At 39.4% G+C, this 16611-nt stretch overlaps 1 protein-coding gene across 12 annotated transcripts in view; it reads left to right on the plus strand.

The window, feature by feature from the left end:
• RBPMS (RNA binding protein, mRNA processing factor) overlaps positions 1-16611 on the plus strand; it is a 188776-nt gene that overhangs the window by 73155 nt on the left and 99010 nt on the right. The window lies entirely within an intron of this gene.

Consider the following 16611-nt stretch of genomic DNA (forward strand, 5'->3'; position numbering starts at 1 on the left):
ATTTGTGTTTAATTTGTTTAGTGATACGCAGTTTGTTAAGTGGTAATGTTCTTTTTCTTTGATAGCAATTGAAGCAGTGTTATGGGTAACTTCTCAAAATATCTGTAGCTAAATGAAATCCTAAGTTTTAGAATTTGATTTACATTCTTTTTTTTTTTTTTTTTTTGAGACAGTCTTGCTCTGTCATCTAGTCTTCTAGTCTGGAGTGTAGTGGTGCGATCTCGGCTCCAACCTCTGCCTCCCGGGTTGAAGTGATTCTCCTGCTTCAGCCTCCTCAGTAGCTGAGATTATAGGCGCACACCACCACACCCCGCTAATTTTTAGTAGAGACAGGTTTTCACCATTTTGGTCAGGCTGGTCTCGAACTCCTGACCTCATTATCTGCCCACCTCAGCCTCCCAAAGTGCTGGGATTACAGGCGTGAGCCACCGCCCTGGCCTTGATTTACATTCTTTAAGTACTTTTTCTGTCCCTGCTAGCAGAAAGTGTAACGGGGTAGCACTTGAGGAATTTATATATTCATCCCTCAGTATTTGTGGGGGATCGGTTCCAGGACTTCTGAGGATACCAAAACCTGGATGCCCAAGTCTCTGATATAAAATGGGTATGGTATTTGCATATAACCTATGCACATCCTCCTGTATATTTGCATCATCTCTAGATTACTTATAATAGCTAATATGATATAAATGCTATGTAAATAGGTATACTATAATGTGTAGGGAATGATGACCCAAAAAAGTCTGTACATGTTCACTACAGATGCATTTTTTTTTTCCTCAGAATATTTTTGATCTGTGGTTGGTTGAATCCATGATGTGGAACCCACAGATATGGAGGGCCTACAGAATTTGTTTAACAAAACCTTGGGTCATACTTAGTCTGCCTGTCAGGTACTTTTCTGAAGGTTCTACAAATATTCACTGATTTATTCCTCTTAGCAACCCTATGAGGAAGGTTTTGTTACTCCTATTTTACAGATGACACTAAGCACTCATTTAATTAATAGTTGGTCCAAGATTGCTTAGCTAATTGGTGTTGGAGCTGGGATTCAAACCCAGGCAATCTGACTCCAGAGTTTATAGCTTTAACACTATGGTCTGCTGAGTAATTCTTTCGCAAGAAAAAAAAACAAAAACAAGTAGATTTAGTCATGGCTCTTAGGTCAGTGTCTGTGATGAACTGGTTGCACATCAGTAATTCTGCAGTTCATTTACCTTGTTTTGCACTGGCAATTCTGTGCTAAATTCTTTAAATTTGTGGCCTCAAACACTGTTGTTGCTGTTTTGAGACAAGATCTCACTGTCACTCAGGCTGGAGTGCAGTGGTGTAAACATGGCTCACTGCAGCCTCAACCTCCTTGGGCTCAGGTGATCCTCCTGCCTCAGTCACCTGTGTAGCTGGGACCAAAGGCATGGGCCACCACATCCAGAGCTAGCTTTTGTAAAGATGGGGTCTCACTTTGTTGCCTCCCAAAGTGATGGGATTATAGGCATGAGCCACCACACCCAGCATGTTGGCCTTTTTTGTTTGTTTGTTTTGTTTTTTTTTGTTTTTTTTGAGATGGCGTCTCGCTCTGTCACCCAAGGTGGGGTGCAGTGGCACAATCTCCGCTCACCGCAACCGCCACCTCCTGGGTTCAAGTGATTCTCCTGCCTCAGCCTCCTGAATAGATGGGATTATAGGCGTGTGCCACCACACCTGGCTAATTTTTATATTTTTAGTAGAGACAGAGTTTCACTATGTTGGCCAGGCTGGTCTCGAACTCCTGACCTCAAGCGATTCTCCCACCTTGGCCTCCCAAAGTGCTAAGATTACAGGCATGAGCCACTGCACCAAGTGGGGTTTTTTTGTTTTGTTCTTTGTTTTTAGATAATGGGATCTCTGTTGCTCAGGCTTTCCTTGAACTCAGCCTCCTGAGTAGCTGGGACTACAGGCATGAACACTGCCCAGCTTCATTCTGTTTTAATTATTACATGAACCATAAATAGATTGTACATTTTAAATAAATGTGTGGTGAAAAGTGGCTTGATTGACAGGTTCTCAATGACAAGAACTAGGTCTTCCCAGCTGGTGTTTTGTGACCTCTGTATGCTTTTAACAAAAGCCTTTCGTTATACCTGTGGAGTTGGAATGGAACTTGGAGATCGACTCTTACACACTTTCATTTCATAAATAAGGAAACTGAGGCCCAACAAGATCAGTCCCGAAGGCCTCAACAGTTTGCTTTAAAACAGAAGCATGATTTAAACCACAGTCCTCAATTTAATGGTCTTTTCCTCCCGTTATAGTCATTGAAAATTTATATAATGCCAGATTAAATATCTCAATAAACTTTAAAAAATACTTTAGATCAATTTAAAAGCACATATAATCATGCTAACCTAGGTTATTTCTCAACCACAAACCTCGCCTTTTTTTTCCTCTCACATTTGTTGTCTTTTGTTGTTTCCAGCAGGCACATAACATTGCTAGTTTTACATCATAGCAAGTCTTGTAAGATCTGTGTCTCTACATAATGACACATGCATATAAGCAGCATATAAACTTAATATTGACTTGATTCATACAACCACATAAATAGTTAACAGACATAATTAGGTGGTTATCAGATCAAACAAATATGTCTTTGGTGGAGAGTACTGAGTAGGCTGGGGCATATTAATTGTAGCCTAAATGTACTGAATGTATTCTGAAATTTGAAATGCATACAATTGGAGAAGCTAATCTAAACTAACAATCCAAACTTACAAATATCTAAACTTAAAAATGGAAGTTTGTTCTTTTACTGGAAGTACTCATTATCAGCACTGGGCTTAATAGTATTAAGTAAATTAGTTTGTGAATTAGAGAAAGGCACTAATGTAAAATATGTTATGTTCTAAAAACTTGTATTTCAGCCATGTGGTGGTCTAAATAGTGGCTGAATGGAATTTTTCTGTAGAAACAGTTTTAGAAAAGTGGGTGATTCTTAGTAGAGAGCTCACCAAAGCCCCATTAGGCTACATAAACATCTGTGCTCTGTGAACGTCCCTAGGCTTGACCCTCTTAGTCTTCTTCCTGGTATTAGCTTCAAAATATTTTACATTTATATTCTTGCTATTTATTTTCTATATTACGTGAGATACATCTGGAATTAAGTCTAGATGTTAAAGCAGACTATAGCTAAGATTTCTTACAGTACCATAAAAAGTAGTGATTAAACAAATCAGGAAAATTTTAAGTTGAAATACCTCTTTTTTTAAAAAAGAGTCATGTTTATTTTATTGCCTTTTAGATTACTGCATCTAGTAAATTAAAAATCAACGGAGCTGGGTGTGGTGGCTCACACCTGTAATCCCAGCACTTTGGGAGGCTGAGGTGGGTAGATCAGTTGAGCTCAGGAGTTCAATAAATGTTTTGACATTTTGTATTTCTCTACCAAAAATACGGAAAATTAACCAGGCATTGTGGCATACACCTGTGGTCCCATCTACTTGGGAAGCTGAGGTGGGGGAGGATCTCTTGAGTCTGGTAGGTGGAGTTTGTAGTGAGCCGCGATCACACCGCTGCATTCCAGCCTGGGTGAAGGTGAGACCCCATCTAAAAAAAGAAAATAACGGGAAAAAGACCAGTCTTCTGGTGGGACTTTAAAATAGAAATGCATATGCACCCCTAACTGCATAGCTGCTACTGCCTAGCTTTACCAACTGATACCAATCTCTTCATTGATGATGATACAATTATTTATTCCTGACAGCATTATGGCATCATAAACAAGTGATTTATATAGTTTTAATCTAAATAGGCTCCAAATAAAAAGTGACTTGATAATTTTTAGGGACAATTTTTCTTCAAAAGTTTTAAATATTAAAATTTATTTAACGTATACTGAAATTTGCTTAACTAAACTTTTAAATTTGACCTCATCGTAGTTTCATATATAGTTTTTGTTTGTTTGTTTTTGGGAGGTGAAGCCTCACCCTGTCGCCCAGGCTGGAGTGCAGTGGCGCTATCTCAGCTCATTGCAACCTCTGCCTCCTGGGTTCAAGTGATTCTCCTGTCTCAGCCTCCTGAGTAGCTGGAACTACGGGCCCCCACCACCACGCCCGGCTAATTTTTTGTATTTTTTAGTAGAGACGGGGTTTCACCATGTTAGCCAGGATGGTCTTGATCTCCTGACCTTGTTTTCCATCTGCCTTGGCCTCCCAAAGTGCTGAGATTACAGAAGTGAGCCACCGCATCCTGCCTCACGTACAGTTCTAAGAATACAGAGAGATCACTTGTGCCCTTTGCCTAGTTTCTGCCTGTAGTAACATCTTAGAAAACTGTAGCACAGTGTCACAATCAAGAAGTTGATATAATCCACTAATTTTGTTTCTGTGAAGTTTTATTATATGTGTAGGTTCATGGATCCACCACCACAGTCAAGTTAGTGGGGAACAAGTCCCCACTACAAAGATCCCTAAGGTTGCTTTCGAGTATGTTAGATAAGTGGGATTATGCCTTATGTAATCTTTAGAGGTTTGGCTTTTTTTACTTAGTGTAATTCCCTTGAGAGTCATTCAGGTTGTTGCTTGTATTGGTAGTTTATTTATTCTCATTGCTGACTAGTAGCCCATGTTAAGTATATATCTAGTTTGTTTAACCATTCAGGTTTTTGTGTGAACATGAGTTTTTATTTCTTTAGAATAGGTACCCAAGGGTACAACTGCTAGATTGTTTGGAAATTGCATAGTTTGATAAGAACCTGTTTTCTAGTGTGGTTGTACCTTTTTGCATTCCCAACAGCAACATATGTGAGAGATTTCTGTTTCTCTGCATCTTCACCAGCACCAGTATTATCACTGTTTTTGTGTCATGTGAGATACAATCAGGTATGGATTTTAATGTAAATATAAAGTAGCTAAAATATCATATACTACAATAAAAAGTGATGGTTAAACAAATCAGTAATATTATAAAATTAAGTAACATTATACTTAATTTTTTCCTTTTTTTGGAGACAGAGTCTTGCTCTGTCACCCAGGCTAGAGTGTAGTGATGCAATCTCGACTCACTCCATTCTCCTCCTTCTGGGTTCAAGTGGTTTTCCTGCCTCAGCCTCCTGAGTAGCTGGGTTTATAGGTATCTGCCACTACGCCCAGCTAAGTTTTGTATTTTTAGTAGAGATGAGGTTTCACCATGCTAAAGGTGAAGGGGATTAAGCTCCACTTCTTTAAGGGAGGAATATCAAAGAAATTGTGGACGTAGTTTAATATGAGGAAACTTAGGAACGGAAAAGTTAAGTGATTTGTCCAAGTGCATACCTTGTGAGTTGCAGAACCTGGATTTGAATCCCAGCAGACTCCATGTGTTTTTGGTTGTTCTGTGAACCATATGCTTTGAGCACTTAACCTCTTGAGTGCATATTCGAACTCACAAGGTTTGGTGGCCCCTTGCCTGTAATCCCAGGACTTGGGGAGGCGGAGGCAGGAGGATCACTTGATCCCAAGAGTTCAAGACCAGTCTAGGCAGCATAGGGAGAACTCATTTCCACAAATACAGAAAACAAAAAAATTAGGCCCGCTGTGAATACCTGTTGTCTCAGCTACTTGGCAAGCTTAGGCAGGAGGATCTTTTTGAGCCAAGGAAGTTGAGGCTGCAGTGAGCTATGATTGCGCCAGTACAACCTGTTTCTTTAAAATAAAAGTTTTAATGACTTTCTTCATACTTACGTGTTCATATCTAGATATTCATGAGTGATATGGCCCTCTCTTTTATATCTGGTTTAGTACTTTGACCCAATTTTTACATTCACTCATTTAGTTGATAGATACTGATCACCTCCTGCCGAGTACTGGGATGCTCACTGTCATACGGGAAAGAACTTTCAGTTTAAAGATGAACTAACTGGCCTGGCACCAAGAAATTTAAACTATATATCGGGCAATTTCTGATAACTAAATATTGGGAAATAAACCGCCCCCCACCCCAGCTTTCTAGTTCACACCTTCTCTAATTGTTAGAAGCACGGTGCATAGTTTTAAGAATGCATTGTAAACTGAAGTTGGCAATGGGATGAAGTTCCTCAGAGTTTGTATATTGCTAATATCAAAAGCAATAAATACTTGAGAGTCCTGGGCAGTGTTGGAACTGTGAACTGCCACTGTCTAATTTTTTTTTCCTGGTACTTTAAATGACCACGAAGAACTGTGTGTCGTCTGGGTTAGTTTTAAGTAGGTAGTTTGAGAGAAATGAAATGACTCGTAAAATGAGTCACCAAATTATGCTAAAGGAGAAAGGAAGAGAGGTCTTAGAATTTTGATCTTTTTCATATTCTGTGCTTATATTTCGTTTTGTCAGTCCATAGAAAAGTCTTTATTGTGGTAATCATTTTGACATTAAACTTCAGGGTACTTAGGATTAAACCATAAGGGCATGTGCACCTTAGGGCATTAGAATGCAACTTTATGTTCATAATACACTGGACTGATGTATACATTAAAAAACTTAATGTTTTAGCATGTATGCAGTGAAATTGTGTGAAAAGTAACATTTCATAGGCTGACCAGGGTTGAAATAGAGCAAGCCATCTAACAATTAGTTAGAAGAACTAAAGGATGGAGTAAGAACAGGACCAGAGTTAAGGGATGAAGCATCCTGCCTTTATAAGGAACTTCTTTGTTGAACTCTAAGGATTTGACAACCATGTTTCTTGTTTGACAGCATTCAGTGAATTTCCTAATACTGAGGTTAAGTTCTCTCATATATACACACATATAGTTTCCTGTCTAGTCTAATTCAAACCTTAAATTCTTAATTTGTATCTGATATACCTCTTTCCCTCTGTGTCTGAGAGTACTAAGGGAATTTCTTAACGAGGTTAAGTGTTAACATATACAGACACTTCTCTTGCCTATACTTTAGCAGCTTAAAACCCTAGGAATTCTCACCTTTTCTCTTTCCCTTTTAGATATATGGCAGACATGAGGAATGGCCTGAGTTGGAGTTTGCTTCTTAAGAAGTTCTATCAGGCAGGGCATGGTGACTCACGCCTGTAATCCCAGCACTTTGAGAGGCCGAGGCAGGTGGATCACCTGAGGTCAGGAGTTCGAGACCAGCCTGGCCAACATGGTGAAACCCCGTCTCTGCTAAAAATACAAAAATTAGCCAGGTGTGATGGCAGGCGCCTGTAATCCCAGCTACTCAGGAGACTGAGGTAGGAGGATCGCTTGATCCTGGGAGGCACAGGTTGCAGTGAGCTGAAATTGTGTCACTGCATTCCAGCCTGGGTGACAGAGTGAGACTTGGTCTCAAAAAAAGAAAAAAAGAAGTCCTATCAAAGTCAGAGCTTATGAAACATGCTGATTAGAAGTCAGCACTGAATTGGGCTGGGATTGACTCCTCAAAGATTGAACATAGTGGTGTGGTGTACCCAGTGCTAACTTGCTGTCCCTATTCCCCAAGCATGTCTGAGCAGTGCTCAGGTTCTGCCTTTATGAATTATGGAACATCATTGTTCTTCTCTTTTCCACCTGTGCTCCCATTAGTCTTCCTTCTTTCCATCATCCTGCCGAAAACTTTGTGATCACCTTGGCAAAGGGACCTTGGTTTCCATAGGTCCTAAATCAGGGTGTGAATTTGGTTATTCTACAGATTGTGTCAGTAACTGTCACTTAACAGTAAATACTAGTGGATTCCTCAAAACTAGGGAGTCATGCACTGTGGGTAATTATTAATATATGGACGGCCTTTTCTTTTTTTTTTTTTTTTTTTTTTTTGAGACGGAGTCTCTGCCGCCCGGGCTGGAGTGCAGTGGCCGGATCTCAGCTCACTGCAAGCTCCGCCTCACAGGTTCACGCCATTCTCCTGCCTCAGCCTCCCGAGTAGTTGGGACTACAGGCGCCCGCCACCTCCCCCGGCTAGTTTTTTGTATTTTTTTAGTAGAGACGGGGTTTCACCGTGTTAGCCAGGATGGTCTCGATCTCCTGACCTCGTGATCTGCCCGTCTCCGCCTCCCAAAGTGCTGGGATTACAGGCTTGAGCCACCGCGCCCGGCCTGGCTTTTTCTTTTAGAAAGGAAAGAGCAATGATTAATACTAAAATAGGCTAGGTGTGATAGCTTACACCTATAATCTCAATACTTTGGTAGGCTAAGGTGTAAAGATCACTTGAGACCAGGCGTTTGAGACCAGCTTGGGCAAGACCTCGTCCCTACAAAAAATAAACATAGTAAGATTAATTGGATGTTGTGGCACACACCATTAGTCCTAGCTACTTGGTTGGCTGAGGTGGGAGAATCACTTGAGCCCAGGCATTCTAGGCTGCAGTGAGCTATGATCGTACCATTGCACTCCAGCTTGACCAGAGTGAGACCCAAACCTGGGAACCTGGGAGTTCATAACAACAGCACAGTGGCTTTTTTTTTTTTTGAGATGGAGTCTTGCTCTGTCACCCAGGCTAGAGTGCAGTGGTGCCATCTCGGCTCACAGCAACCTCTGCCTCCCGGGTTCAAGTGATTCTCCTGCCTCAACCTCCCAAGTACCTGGGATTACAGGTGCCGACCACCACGCTGGCTAATTTTTGTATTTTTAGTAGAGATGGGGTTTCACCATGTTGGTCAGGCTGGTCTCCATTTCCTGACCTCAGATGATCCACCTGCCTCGGCCTCCCAAAGTGCTGGAATTAGAGGCATGAGCCACCATGCCTGGCCAGTGGCCCTTTTTTAAATCCTATGGTTAGTGAATCCTTGGTGACTATAGCAATGTGATCTCCTGAACCAAAGCATGCCTTCCCAGGGCACGAAAAAGGAACAAGTCTTTAAGTCCAATAGGTGACCATTTTCGGGAAGTAAGAACTTGACCACCTGCTTTTCTTGAAGTCAGTGCCAACTAGAAACTGGAGCTTGACCAAAGCCAGTTCACTTCTGCTGAGCTGCAATCAGAATTAAATGCCTGGCAGACCATTTTAATGGTTGCAGTAATCCATTTTCATGGTGGCAAGGCCTGAATGGGAAATCATACCAAGACAACAAAGCCGCCTTTGGAAATGAGATGACCAGCAGTCCTCAGCAGGGTTGAGTCTTGCAACTTGGTGTTTCAGCTCATGGTTACAAAATAAACAAATAACTTATAGATTATTTTAAAAGAGTAAAAGAATTTAACCAGTGTGTAAAATTTACAAACTGGGCTCTGATGCCCCTCTTTTGTGTTAAAACAACCCAGCTCTATGAGATTTGTGCTGCACGGTTATGTGGAGGCCTTAACTTCTCAGTTTCTGAAACCCAAGTTTATATTACATGGTCTGTCAGAGAGGGATGGCACTGCCATAGTCTTGGAATGGGAGTGATCCCTCTGTTCTTGTCTCAGTAGAGCAGTCACAAAGCAAGAATACTCCTTTGACTGAAACCAGGATGTTTCTGCTCCTGGGGCAACCTTAGTCACTGGTTCCCTTTTTTGGTTAGGATTATTTTTTCAGAAGTAAATACTGACTGTTGGTCAGAATTGAAATGTGAAGCAAGTTACATGAATATATTTTTGCCAGATCAAGCTTGTCCCTGAGGATCAAGGACGGGCAGGAAAATGAGAAAGAGTATTTCTAAGGACAGTGGACACGCTGAGTTTGTATTTCCAAACCAAGGAAATACATTTGGGCTTGGATTTGTTCTCATTTTTAAAATAGTCGTTTATGCTTGTAATTTAAATGCCAAAATGTATAAATACATAAAATGAAGTTTATCTATAATTCTACCTTCCTCTCCACTATTAACATATAGATAACTTGGTATGTATTCCTTTAATACCTTTTTTTCCCCCTTGAGCATGTACTAACTTATAAAAACCCTAAGAGAATTAAACCGGGGATATGGGCAGTTCCTGCTGTTTGCTTTTTCCCTTAATAATTACGAACCTTGTTCTCTGTCAGTAAATCTGGATATCTACTTACTCAGCTTTTTAAATGTGCAAGTTAATGAATTTGGGCTTTTTTTTTTTTCCCCAAAAAAACTTTGTTAATTACGAATTTGCATTTGTTGAAATTGGACATATGTATTTGTAAGTATGTTTTAATTATAAGTTAAAATGTGAATAATTTTCCTAGTAACCATATATTGATCACTATTCTGGTCTATATAGTCCTGAAGTTCTTTTGCACTTTCTCTTTTTGGGTCAGTCTCCATTTCAGTCTATGTCTTACATTTTTCTCCTTGATTCAGATTGATTTTTATCCTACTTCCTTTTCCCCCGTTGTAAATACCTTTATCTTATAATACTAATCTCTCCTGCCTTTTTGCCATATATGGGTGTTTGTCAGTTGATGTTATGTAACTCTGTTGATACAGTTGTGACTGGGAAATGCCATCTTATTTTGTTTGCCATGTCATCAGCTGAACTGTTTACAAGCAAATACTTATATCTCCATGAATACGGGATTATGTATTATGTATATGTACATATACATATGATTATGTATATGTACATAATACATAATTATGTATTATGGATTTACGTATATTTCTAAATCAGTCAAGAGATATTTATAGAACATACACTCTGTGTCTAGGACTGTGTTATACACTACAAAAAACAGCCTTCAAACTCTAAAACGCCCATTGAAAGGTTTCATCTGTGAATCCACTGTGTGTTTCAAGAATGGTTTCTCCAAAAGAATGATTCAAACATATAGCACATTTAAAAGCTGCTTTGGGGGTCTTCATTTATATCTTTAAGAATATGGGTAGATTAAGAGAGAGCTAGCAGAGAGAGAGATGAATATAGCCATTAACACCATGGGTTTACTCAGAGCGTTTCAAATAAGTAACTATACACAGTCATTCCTGAATCATTAGAAGATACTTATCCTTCCCAGTGCCATGATTTTAAGAGGAACCTCAAGAGGCCAGCTCAGAGCAACTAGATGGATGACCTTAAAACCTTTATGAAAAACTAGAACGTGCACAGAAAATGCTCATAGTCTTTGGATACTATGTGTTTACCAGATGTGGCTGCTAGTTGAAAAGTGTGTGTGATTATTCTCTGTTGTGTACTGAAGTCGAGCATTTTTCTATTGCTTTTTATTTTCATGCCTAGATTACCAACAAGATTAGATGCGCTCTTTATTAAAGAGAGGGCCATTTCAAGGCCTGCTTTTGGCCTTTCTCTCCAGGGAAGCTCAAGACTGCCACAAATGACTTTACTTACTGAATCGGAGTTTATTACATGAGAAGCCGGTCAATAAAATGTCTTGCCTTTCCTAGTGGGAGCTGGCAGTGCCATTTAAGAACACGTGGCCAGTTTATCCAAATCTGACTGTAGCCTCTGTAGGAATGCTGGATAATGGCTAAGCCAAGAACACTCTTGCTCTTCTGCCCAGCACAGGATGATTTTTACTAGCATTTATTCTTTCAGTCCTATTGGGGTAAAAAGGAAGTTGAAGGTACATCTACAAATCTTTGTGAGTCCCTTTGGGACAAAACTGTCAGCAGTTTCATCTCTTGAACTTCTATGAGGCATGTTGTGTACTTGTCTAAGAAATATGTTTCCCCGTGTGTTCCATAAAGTAAACATCTGCGGATGCTAAAGGCATAGTGCCAGGCACATCTGTGTCCATAGACATTGCTGGTAAACTAAGGGCTGCTCTGGATAATGCTTTGACCTGCTGCAAAGTTCAGTTGGCGTAGTAATTCATTTGTTATTTTTGGGGAACAGTTTTGTTAATGAGTATTTCATCATGGATTTACATGCTGCTTATGCTTGTATCTTACTCTTGGGGTTTTTTTATTTACTTTGTGAATGAGCTAAGCTTTCTGTGATCACAGGCAGCCATTACATATTCAGTTTATTTCACTGACAGTAAGCTCCCTGAAGGCAGGAATCATGTCTTTATGAATTCAGTAGGCTTAGCAAAGCCAAAACTCTGAAGTGCCCTTTAGTGGCTCAGATGAAAAGTATGATGGTAATATACTTTTTAGAGTAGGGAAACTAAAATATTTTAAAATATTTCTGTGATTCCAGGCCAGGCACGGTGGCTCACACCTATAATCCCAGCACTTTGGGAGGCCAACACGGGCAGATCACCTGAGGTCAGGAGTTCGAGACCAGGCTGGCCAATATGGTGAAACCCCATCTCTACTAAAAATACAAAAATTAGCTGAGTGTGGTGGTGAGCACCTGTAATCCCAGCTACTCGGGAGGCTGAGGCAGGAGAATGGCTTGAACCTGGGAAACAGAAGTCTCAGTAAGCCAAGATGGCGCCATTGCACTCCAGCCTGGGCAACAAAGCGAGATTCCATCTAAAAAAAAAAAAAAAAAAAATTTGTGATTCTAGATCCCAGTCACCATAGAAAAGCATGAATTTGATCTTCAGGAAGCTATTTTTTCCATTCATTATTCATGATTTTTTTAAAACTTGCTTGATGACTTTCCTAGTCTGAGGAGGTCTCTAGGATTCCAAGCACATTATGCTCTTGGATTTAAGTGACCTCTAGTTGGAATCAAATACATAATGTAAGTATTCAGAAATTATTTCCCCCTTGTCAGTGTGTTCTGCTGGAGGAAAGAATATCTCAGTGAGTGAGATGAGATATTCTGGTAGATTTCTGAAACAATAGTGGACTTCATGAGATTCTAGGAAACCTAAGTCTCATCCATGTTTAAATAAAATGCCAAACATCTGATCTGCCTCCAGTTTGATGAACAAAACAGAGTTGCTTTGAGCCTCTTGGCATCTATGGGTGAATGGCAAACTTAGGCCTGACAGGAGCTCGGATTTTCTTTTTCCCTATGTATAGCAATTTTCTATTGAAACACTAAGATAAGAATCTCTTCACTTTCCATTATGGAATATTTACCTAAGAAAGAATTTCCTCCATAAACTTTATAATATAATATTGATATAAATATCGACTTTGTCTCTAGTCCCTTAAAGAAAGGGAGGTAATAAATTGAAGTAGTTCTTAACCTAATAAAATAAACTTACAGCATTTAATGCATATTTATTTTAGAAAGATGGAAAATACAAATAAGCTAATAAACATTAAAATCAGTTACTATACCATTGAGAGCTAAATGATAGAAACATTTGAGTACACATACTATAAGATAAATTTTTTTCCTTTATGAATACTTATATGTTGGCTACTTTATAAAACAAAGTGGAGCTATATATACTTTTTTCTTGAACATCATTTTTATTGGCTGTGTAGTATTTCATTGTATGATACAGATGAACTTTAATTTATATTAAGTAACCTTTTGTTGATAATCCCCAGATTTCAAGTAACCTCTGTTGGTAAATTGACGTTTATGATGCCCTTTTCTCTATAACAATGTCGTAAATAACAGTTTATTTTCTAGGTTAACTCCTCAAATTCTAATTCATATTTATCACATGGTAAGATGCACCACTAGATACATGGCACCATGACACCTAGAACGTATGTTCTGCTTACCATATCATTTTTGTGGAAATTCCTGTAATCCATTAGCACCTGGCACAGTGTCAGAGAGAAAACAGGCAGTCCCCAAAATCTGAATGCATGGGAGATGATATTCTCGCTCTGCCCAGGTTATCCTGACCAGAACAACCAAGTGGAACACATGGGGTTCACTTTCTGGACTAGGGGAGGAGAGTTGCAGGTGACAGGGTGGGCACACTGGATTAGCAGGATTTCCTCACTGTTTGTATCTTTGACACTTGTCAGCAATTCTGCCTTGGCCAACCTCATAAAGACCCCCAGGAACTTGTTTATCTGGTGACAAAGTTGGGGGTATTGGAAGTGAGTATGCAAAAGATACAGAAAACTTGAGCAACAAACTTCACCTAATTGATACTTATAGATCATTCCACCCAGCCCCAGCAGAATACACATTTGTTTTAAGTGCACACAGAACATTTACCATGTTCTGAACCATAAGACAAGGAATTGATGGGCATAAAAAAAAGCATGTACCTTTCATATATAGGCATTCCACTTCTAGGTGTTTATCCAAAAAGAAAGAAAGTATACATCCATACAAAGATTTGTACATGAATGTTCAAAGCCATTTTATTTGTAAAAGCCAAAGCTAGAATAACCCAAATGTCTGTCAGCATGTGAATGGATAAACAAACTGTGGTGTATCCACACTCCAGAATACTTCTCAGTAATAAAAAGGAATAGACTGTTGATACATTCAACAACATAGATAAATCTCAAAGTAAATTTCACTTCATGCTAAGGGAAAGAAGCCAGATGAAAAACATACTCTATGGTTCCCTCTGTGTAAGTGTTTGAAGCATATATATAAAGAGACCAGATCTGTGATTGCCTAGGAATGGAGAATGGTGGGACAGAGTGAGAGGAAGGATTAAAGGGGCATGAATAAACTTTTGGTGGTGATAGATTGTCTTGGTTGTGATGTTTCTTAGGTTATACATATCTCAAAACATAAAATCGTACACTTTCAAGATGTGTAGTTTATTATATATCAATCATAACCTCAATAAAGCTGTTTATAAATCATAAAATAAGGCATTCAGAATTCTGGGGCTATTTACATCATTATAGTGTTTATCAAACACACATGCAAATGGCATGACATTTTACTGGGTACTGTGCTGGGTCAGTAAACAGGCCTTGCTTGGTGATTCACACTTCTGTATAACAATAAGCAATGAAAAGTGTTGGGAATCTCACAAAAAGCCTAAAGCTAGACGAGGTGGCTTATATCTGTAATCCCAGCACTGTGGGAGGCCAAGATGGGCGGATCTCTTGAGCTCAGGAGTTTGAGATCAGCCTGGGCAACATGGTGAAACCCCATCTTTCCAAAAAATTAGCCAGACATGGTAGCACACTGTCTGTCTGTCTAATATTCTCCCTGTCTTTCACTGAGGAAAAATCTTCCATGTATATACATGGTTGACAATTGAACAGTTGAGCATCAAGTTTTCAGTTTTGTTGCATCCGTGTGAGTAGAGAAAAAGAAATAGAAAATATGATAATTCAGTAGCTACTCCTTGCCTATTGAATCAAGATCAAATTCCTGAGCCAGTGACTTTTGATGTTTTGTGTGGTTTGACCCCAAGCTTCTTGTTTAGTTTTGGCTTGCCCTTTCCCGAGAATGTATTTTTTCTTCCTCTACTTCACTGCCTTGGTGAATGCTTTTCTCTGCCTGTGATTCTTAGGCATCCCACCTCATCTTTTGGCTCTATTTGGTAAATGCCCATCCTTTAGATTCTTATTCGGATGCTTTCTCTGGTGTTTCCCCTGTGTTCTGTATTTTAGTAGACACTAAGCACATAGTGTACACCCTACACTATATGTATTTACATATGTGTCTTGAATGACTTTTATTAGTGGCACCGTGGCCAGGTACCTTGGTCATGGTAGGCCTATGTGTTGATTGTGCCTTAAACACAATGGGTGGAAGGCAGTATAGTGATTCCTCAAAGATGTAGAAGCAGAAGTACCATTTGACCCAGCAATCCCATTACTGGATATATACCCAAAGGAATATATGTCATTCTGTTAGGAAGATACATGCGCGTATATGTTCATTGCAGCACTATTCACAATAGCAAAATCATGGAATCAACCCAAATACCCATCAGTGATAGACTGGAGAAAGAAAATGTACACATACACCATGGAATACTATGCAGCCACAAAAGGGAATGAGGTCATGTCCTTTGCAGGGACATGGATGGAGCTGTAAGTCATTATCCTCAGCAAACTAACACAGGAACAGAAAACCAAACACCACATATTCTCACAAGTGGGAGCTGAAGGATGAGGGCATAGGGACACATGATGGGGAACAGCACACATTGGGCCTGTCAGGGGCTTGAGGGGAGGAAGAGCCTCAGGAAGAACAGCTAATAGTTACTGGGCTTAATACCTAGGTGATAGGTTGATCTGTGCAGCAAACCACCATGGTATGTGTTTACCTTTGTAACCTGCACATCCTGCACATGTACCCCAGTACTTAAAATTTTAAAACAAAAAAACAAAACAAAAAAACGCAATGGGAACGATAGTTAGTGAGGTTGGCCCTGCTGTTTTGGAACCGAACAGATGCAGAATTAATGCATTTTGGTTACTATTTAGGTGCATTGGGCTTAACTGTACTTTTACATTTATTAAAGGTATTGTAATTAATGCCTATGAGGAAAGCAGCAACAAAAAGCAAGCAGGAGGAAACAAATTGTTTTTGTATTATTTTTGAAGTACATTATATTGACCATATATTTAGGGCAGAGGAGTGGCAGAGTTACTGTGCTCATGTCATTTTTTTCTTAAGCTAATATTTAAATTATATGGAACCTTCCCCCATCCTTCACATTTTTATAACTGTGCAATGTCTAGTTGGGAAAAGTTAGCTTGTAAATTTAAATCAACTAGATGTAATTCACTCTGAATAATTCACATAGAAATATTCAAGTGTTGGCTTAGGGAATGTACCTTAAGATAACACAGAAAGCTGCATCTCCCCTAAAATTTAAAAAGGAAAAAAAAAAGAGTTGGTTTAGTGGCATCTTAACAGTGAAGTATTCATTGTATCATGGAAAGAGCATGAATTTAGTATGAGTTGTGGAACATTTGGAATAACATGTTTTTGAGATTTCAGGTGAGAGTTAACTCTCTGGAGTGTCCACACCCTTGATCACTTCCTA

Source organism: Macaca mulatta, chromosome 8, assembly GCF_049350105.2.
Source record: "Macaca mulatta isolate MMU2019108-1 chromosome 8, T2T-MMU8v2.0, whole genome shotgun sequence".
Classification (NCBI taxonomy): Eukaryota; Metazoa; Chordata; class Mammalia; order Primates; family Cercopithecidae; genus Macaca; species Macaca mulatta.